Source organism: Macaca nemestrina, chromosome 9 (assembly GCF_043159975.1).
Source record: "Macaca nemestrina isolate mMacNem1 chromosome 9, mMacNem.hap1, whole genome shotgun sequence".
NCBI lineage: Eukaryota > Metazoa > Chordata > Mammalia > Primates > Cercopithecidae > Macaca > Macaca nemestrina.
The window spans coordinates 15876163-15883613 of NC_092133.1; the positions used below are offsets into that span (position 1 = coordinate 15876163).

At 39.0% G+C, this 7451-nt stretch overlaps 1 long non-coding RNA gene across 1 annotated transcript; it reads left to right on the plus strand.

Moving 5' to 3' along the window:
* Positions 1-1335: 1335 nt before the first annotated feature.
* On the plus strand, positions 1336-3564 carry LOC139356046 (uncharacterized). The gene is made up of 3 exons (XR_011607419.1): positions 1336-1456; positions 3011-3121; positions 3429-3564. It is a non-coding gene; the product is annotated as an uncharacterized lncRNA (long non-coding RNA).
* Positions 3565-7451: the final 3887 nt, after the last annotated feature.

Sequence of the window (7451 nt, forward strand, 5' to 3'; positions counted from 1 at the left end):
TGGCCATCTACAAAGGAGTTTCTTGGACATGCATGATTCCCAAATGTTGGCATGTCTCAGAATCACCTGGAAGGCTTGTTAAACCCTAGATGACCGTCTTACCACTTGAGGGTTTGATTCACTGGGTCTGGGGTGGGGCCCGAGAAATGTGCGTTTCTAACCAGCTCCCAGGTAAAGCTGATGTTGCTTGTTCAGGACCACATGGTGAGAACCACTGCTTTAGATAGAGAGAAATTGCTAGAGAAAATGCATTTCTTGCAACAACAAAAAAGTCTGTTTTTCGTTTAGTTTGTCTATAGAGTATGTGTACCTTCAGCAGGAATAAGCCACTTGAAGAGAATGATTTGCAGTGATTTTTATAAAATCAGATTTTTTTTAAACACAGCACCATATTAGCTGAGAAATCCTGGATGGGAAAGGGAATGTCTTGTGTTGGAGGCAGGTGAATAATCCCACGGGGCAGTGGTCTCCTTTGAGGCCTGAACTTCATGTCTTTCGGTATCTCCCTGGACGTCCCGTCCTTCTCCCACTCCATCTGGGCCTCTGATTCCCAGAGCAGCTCTAATCAGATGCACCTTCCGGATGGCGGGCTCCCTGTTGTCCAATGCGGACCACAGGCCCACTACATTTGGCGGAAGTGGAAAAAAAAAAAAAACACCCCACGCAGCCCTACTTCGGGAAGCACCTGCACAGCCCAGAGGACAGCCCACCAGCCTCCAAACAGTTCTGCGAAAAATTAGGCTATCTTTCATTAGCTATCTATCATGCGGCCTCCACCAGGCTGCAGGATATGAGGGCCATTTAATTAGGCCCTGCACCACTCTCCGGTGTGAAAAGGCTCTCAAACGCTTTGATTCCCCGCTGCTTCGCAGCAGGAAGTTGTTGGCGATAATTGACATAGGATTTCCTTGTTAACCAGCAGCAGACACGCCGGATTAAAGCGACAGAGATCTCGAGAAGAAAGTGAAAGAGATAAGAAGCTCGGAAGACTTCTGCTTATTTGGCACTTGAGGATGGCAGGAAACAGCAATAACCCACTCAAGTGGCGACTCCAGAGTGGAAGGGCGTCCCCTTATCAGACCCATTTCAGCTTGGCTGATCAAAGATTGACTCCCCGCAAAATCACATAGGCCTGGGGTTTGTTAGTTTATTAAGCGGCAGGTTTTAGGAATTATCACAGGTTTAAAGATGGATTGCAGTTTATATGAAGGGGGAGAGGATTATCGGGTTTTCATCTTAACAATTATAAAATATCACAGCTGAAAGCTAGCTTGCAAATGACATAATTTTCCACTGCCAACTAAACAGGTCATTGTGAGGCTGCCTGTGAGCGCACTCAGTGAGGGAGGAAATACAGGCAAATTAACTCTGGGGAGGACCGGGGATGAGGGGCCTCCACGCCTTGTTCCACTTAGGAAGACCGTGCGATCTCATTTTGCCCTGTGCGATTCCTTAGGTAATTATATTTAATTTCTTACCGGGGCCAATTTAGGTCGACTTGCATTAAAAGAGAGGGGCGAGAGAAACAGACCACTGAGATGATTCCTAAAATGCAGTTGTGAGGAATGACACCGAACTAGAGCCACAGGAGCGGAGTGAAATGTCCACTTTGGAATACAGACAATTATTGTACATCACTTAATAACCTTACAGGAGTACGTGTGGCATTAATAAAGGATGCGGAGCTGTCAAAGCATGTTATGGGACTTCCTTTTGACAACTCTATGACAGGTCCTGGAATAGTGGAGCTGTGAGACAGGTTTGCAGTTCTGCTTGCCTGTGTGTGGACTATGGATCTGTGCTTCAGATAACTACATCAGCTCAAGGGCTTGCATCCTTACTGGTTTTTAAAAATCACATTTTCTGGCTTTTGGGTTGGTTTTTGGTTTTTTATTGTTTTAGTTATCAAAGAAATAGGTGATGGTGGCAGAAAATTTAGGAACTCCAGCAAAATATTTAGAATGAATAAAAAGAATACCCCCCTCCACCCAGTGGTTAGCACTGGTAAAGCCCTCAGATTTTGTCATTACACAAACACAAATACGTAATTTCTCATGAAATCGGGTTCAGTCCTTGTAATTTTTTGAAATGCACAATTTATTTAATAAACCATGAATTTTCTCCCATATTTAGGATATATTATTTGAAGTTATGATTTTGAGTTGTAGCATTACGTTTGATAATATAATTTACCTAAGTCATCTGCAACAGTTGGACATTCAGATTGTTGCCAATTTTTTGCTATTCAAAGCTAAAATGACCGGCTTTGAACATAACTCTTTATGTGTTTTACTGCTTCCTTGGCAGAGTTGGAATTAGAAGTAGAATTTCTGGCTCAAAGAGCATGGGCGTTTTTAAGGACACTGATACCTGCTCACCTTTGCAGATTCTCAACATAACTTGGCGATTTCCCGGTGTGGAATTCAGAAGCGTTTTGTGTCTTCTGTCGTGAAATGGGAGCATATGACAGCAGCTATTTTATTTAAAGATCAGTCATTCTATCTTGGGTTCTTTCGTTCTGATCTGACCTTTCGCAGTTAAGCACTGTGACAATGACAATAAACAGTGGTTCAATAATCAAGTTAATAGGGCCAAACTCTGAAGATAATCATGTCAATGTTAACGACTTTAAACATCTTTTATCGGAGAAGTTCAAGTTCCTCTAAGAGCACCAATTCATTATCCTTCACAAGTGCAAAGGGAATTGGCTGAAAAAGCAACAAAAACAAAAACCTTTAAAGCAAACTGAAAGGGAGGCGGTGAGAGGGAGGAGGAGAGAAGCTGGTTCTGAATCAAGTTTTTGTCTAAATAAAAAATAACTGTTAGGGCCTGATCTAGTATAGAAAAGATGGGTTTTTGGTTTTGTTTTTAAGTTTTGTTTTTAATTTGCTGCAAAAAGGCTGGGGCCTGTGAGCCATAGGTCTTTGAGAATCTGTGTTGAAAACAACAAAGCAAAGTCATCTTTGTGTTCTGTGCCCTTAACATCATTCCTGTTTGAACATGGTTTCAGGTATAACATCCAATTGCTCCTGTTGGAAGGAACATTCTGCATGCAAATGGCAGACATACTCTGGGGCACTCAAATATATTGTTCCTGAAAGAAAGGAAGTGGCCTGTAGAGGTAAAAATGTATGCTGCTGAAGGATTTTTCTGCATAATTTTCTCCCAACGAGGATGTAAAAAAGATGCTTTTATTTAACCCATAATTCTTTGGAAAGCATCTATCTATGAAAAAATACTCTTTTTAATATATCTATCTATGAAAAATATATGTCTATCTATGAATTGACCTATAGTTCTTTTTAAAATGTATACCTATAAAACTATTTTTGAGAAACTCAATGTAGACATTATGTATCTGCTAGCATGTTAGAAGCAATATTTAATCATTCATTATTTTGAAGCCACTTATATTTTTCCATCTACAGGTAAGGTTGGAAAATGGTTGTTTACCTCCCAGCACCAGAGTCTAAAGCTTACTACACTGAAACCACACCGAGCATGAACACAGGGTGCCATGTGCCAGAAATTAGCCTGTTTCTGACTGGGGAAAAATAAACTGGCATGAAATTTATTTTCCCTAAATGTTCCCTTTTGTCCTTTTTATTTTGAGGTAACCCCTAATTATTTTATAAGGCAAAATGCAATGAGGTCTTTATCCACAGTGCAACTTCGTAGACTGAAGGCTTTTGTAAGTTCTGCTTCACGGTAACCCTGACTTTCAACACTTTTACTCATCTGAAGGGCTGAAGAGTAACCAGTCTCCTGTCCCCTGATCCTGCTGATAGAAGAGACTTAGAAATCATTTCATCAGCCAGGGCTGCTTTGCTCAGAGAAACATCTGTCCAAGAAGGCAGACAAATCAGGGGAGTATCAGTAACTGAAATAAAATACAGCAAGGACATCGCCTTCTCAATCTGTTCCTGGACTGTGCCTTGGGAAGGATTGTCCTTGGACCTCTTGTAATTTAGGGTAGAGAAATCAGAGTCAAAAGGGTCTTGTTGTAATAGTTTTCTCATTACCATCTTGGAAAATTTCCAGCAAAGTTCTGGGAAAATAACAGGATGCCCTGATGCTAGTAATATAGTCTGACTTGCAATTCCAGCTTCCATGGGACCGTACACATAAATGAAAACAAATTTCTAAGCTTGAGTTTAAGACTGTATCCATAAAGAATATCCACAGAGAAGGTCAGGGAGTTCTTTCTAAATACCAGTAATCAACTCTGCTTTTTCAAATAAGGAAGAGTTTGTACTTCCAATCTTCTATGGAAAAGAACCGCAATGCTCAAACACTTGTAAGTTTCCTTTGGGGCCTAACAAAGCAAGGTTTGTTTTAAAAATCCTTTCATCAAGAAGACCTTCAGGACTGCTTTTATTTATTGTTAAGTTGCAAATCCTTTATCCACAAGAGAAGGGACTTTATATTATATATGATCTATGACCTATCCAGAGAATCAGTATTCAATATATGTGATGTATATTGAATATATATATTCCCATCTATATATATCAATATTCTATGTATATCATATGTAGAATATATATATTCTCATCTATATATAATCTATATATGTTCTATAGAATCTATTTCATATAATTATATATTATAAAATTATATAATACAAGTATGCATAGTATATATTACAGAATAATATTTATGATAAATATATATAAAATGTCATGACAGGTTATAATGATAATAGTATAGCAAAAGAAGAACAAAAAAGGACACATGGGTGTTTTATAAATTATCATTTCTGAATTTTTTTCTAATATCTTTACGTAGAAGATATTCTACTAGAAGATTCCTCTGTGAGGCTGCTAGTACTTCTCCAGCAGACCAAGCCAGGAGAGCTTTCTGAAAGGTGAGCTGATTTTCTCAACACCCATAATGAAAGTCAGTCACTTATATATATCAGGGACTTCCTGTGTTATGTCAGGCATGGTTTTAAGTGCTTTGTTATATGATCTGATTTAATCCTCACACCACCCTATGTGCAAAACAAATTTCCAAAACAAGAAGTCTTCATTTACTCATTTCTTTAAAAATAAGCATGTATTAAGTGTCTCCTGTTGGTCAGGGTCTGCAATGAGTATTGAGGATTTGAAGGCAAAAAAGACACTGAGTATGTGTGGGAAAATAAGCCCATAAGCCAGTAGAGTAGAACACAATCAGAAGGAGGCAGGGTACTGAGTGGCTAGTGCCCTGACTTCTGATTGAGAGGAACTTGAATTGGGATCCCATCTCCATTACTTCTGTTGAATTTCCTTGGGCAAAATGTGTGACTTCTCCAGGCCTTGGGTGCCTAATCCATAAAGTGGCAATAATAATACTGATTTTACCAGTTGCTGCAAGGATTAAAAGACACCCACATGTCACCCACGTAGTAAGGAGCTGACATCTAGTATGTTCTTAATAAATGGCATTACCTACTCATTATTACTGTTCATGCTGTAACCATTTAGTCAAGTATTTTAGAATTACAAAAAAAATTCAGAACATGACGTTTTCATCTCTAACATCAATCTCGCTCCTTGCAGATTTTACCAGAGTTTCCAGGGGTTCTCAAAGATTGTCTGCAGAGCAGCACAGATAAGTGATTGCAGCTTCTTGAGTCTATAGAGAGAGACCTTTATGCTGTCTCTACTAGAAAGTAATGCTTTTTTCCCTGAGATTTTGTTCTTTTTTAAAATTTTTATGTGCTTTTAAAATTTCATGTGTGTGTTAACATGTCCTTTCTTTACAGAATGATGAAGGCCATATGTAAATTTCTGAAAAGATTTGAATGATTTGATTTGGCAAAATAAAGAATTGTCAATCCTACATAGAGCCCCGTACACCAATTTTTAAAAATAATTTTGTTGCTTCACAAAATCTGGGAACCACTGGATATATGAAGTACCTCTTTTAGCAAAAGCAAAGTCAACTCTCACCCTAGGAAACAGTTCATTTTTTGATCTGTTTTTATTTTTCTGTGGCAAAAAGGGCTTTTGTGATGCCTCTTTGAATAAAAGACTCGTTTTCCTAAGTGATGCATCTGCTTTTAATGTCTTAAATGCTGGGATAGAACAGACATATCTTCCTGGATCTGGGTTTTCTTAAATAGCCAGAAGTCTTCGTGATGAAGACAAGCAAGCATCTAATAGAGAAATAACTCCAAGACAAAGTGCCGTGGCTGCACGATGTCGCCTCCCTGACAACCTATAAATGGACCATATTGATGAAGTGAACGGGACTCTCTCTGGTCATTTTCAACTAGAAACTAATAACCCCCGTCATGATATCAGGCATGCAATAACCTCAGTTAAAACTAGGTTCATCAAATAAATCACTCAGGAATTCCTCTATTTCTTTCTCTGGACACATTGCACATCTGCTCAATGAAAGGAAGAAAGAAGCAATATTTCTTTGATCAGGAATTTTTTTTAATATTCTTGTATCCATCCCTTGGGATACTATCTTTTCAAGTGGGTGCAGATAATACATCACTTTCTAATGAATGTGGAGAATTTATGAATTTAAGCTATAAAACCAAATATGAGGGATTTTAGTTGATCTCAATCTATATTTTACATTGTCATGAGAAAATAAACTGGACCACAAAGCCGTATTGTGCCCAGTTCACTAAATCTCCTGATCTCTCATGACCTTTTCAATGTGTTCCATTTGTGGCCACATATGGGAGGGGGATACAAACAGATGATTGCTTTGTACTTTTTCCCAATATGTCTAAATACATGTTACACTTTTCATACCCTCTCAGCCGCGGACAGTAAGGGCTTGGCCAGAACATCGGACATCAGCCTCAGCTAATATTGTTGTACGTTAACATCTTACTGACTCTGTTAATACAGGTATTGGGTGAGTTTGGAAATTTGGAAAATGAATATGCTTGTCATTCTGTGTCCTGGAGATCTTAAAAGCCCTAGGTCATTTCCCTGAGTCTTAGGGAATTATAGACAGAAGATGTCTTTTCTGCATGTAAAACAGAAAACTATAAAAGCTGCACAGCTAGGTTAGCTAAGCTGTCCTGAATGCAGAACAAAAAGTGAATGAAAAGGCAAGGCCTCCAGTCTGCTCTTGCTTGCCTGTTCTACCAGTCTTAAGCCAATTACAGTTGAGGGCACTAGGAGCCAAGTTCAAGTCCCAGCTCCGCCATCTGGCAGCTTTGTGGCAGAACAATCACAAAAACCTTGAGTTCCTCATGGGTGAATTTGGGATAAAGGTACTGATCTGTAAGGAGTTCAATGAGTTAAGATTGAGGAGATATTTGGCACCTGGACTGCTATGTCAGTGGTGCCCAAACTTTTTGGCACCAGAGACTGGTTTTGTGGAAGACAATTTTTCCATGGACCAGGCTGTGGGGGGATGGTTTGGGGATGATTCAGGAGCATTACATTTTTTATGCACTTTATTTCTATTATTATTGCATTGTAATCTATAATGAA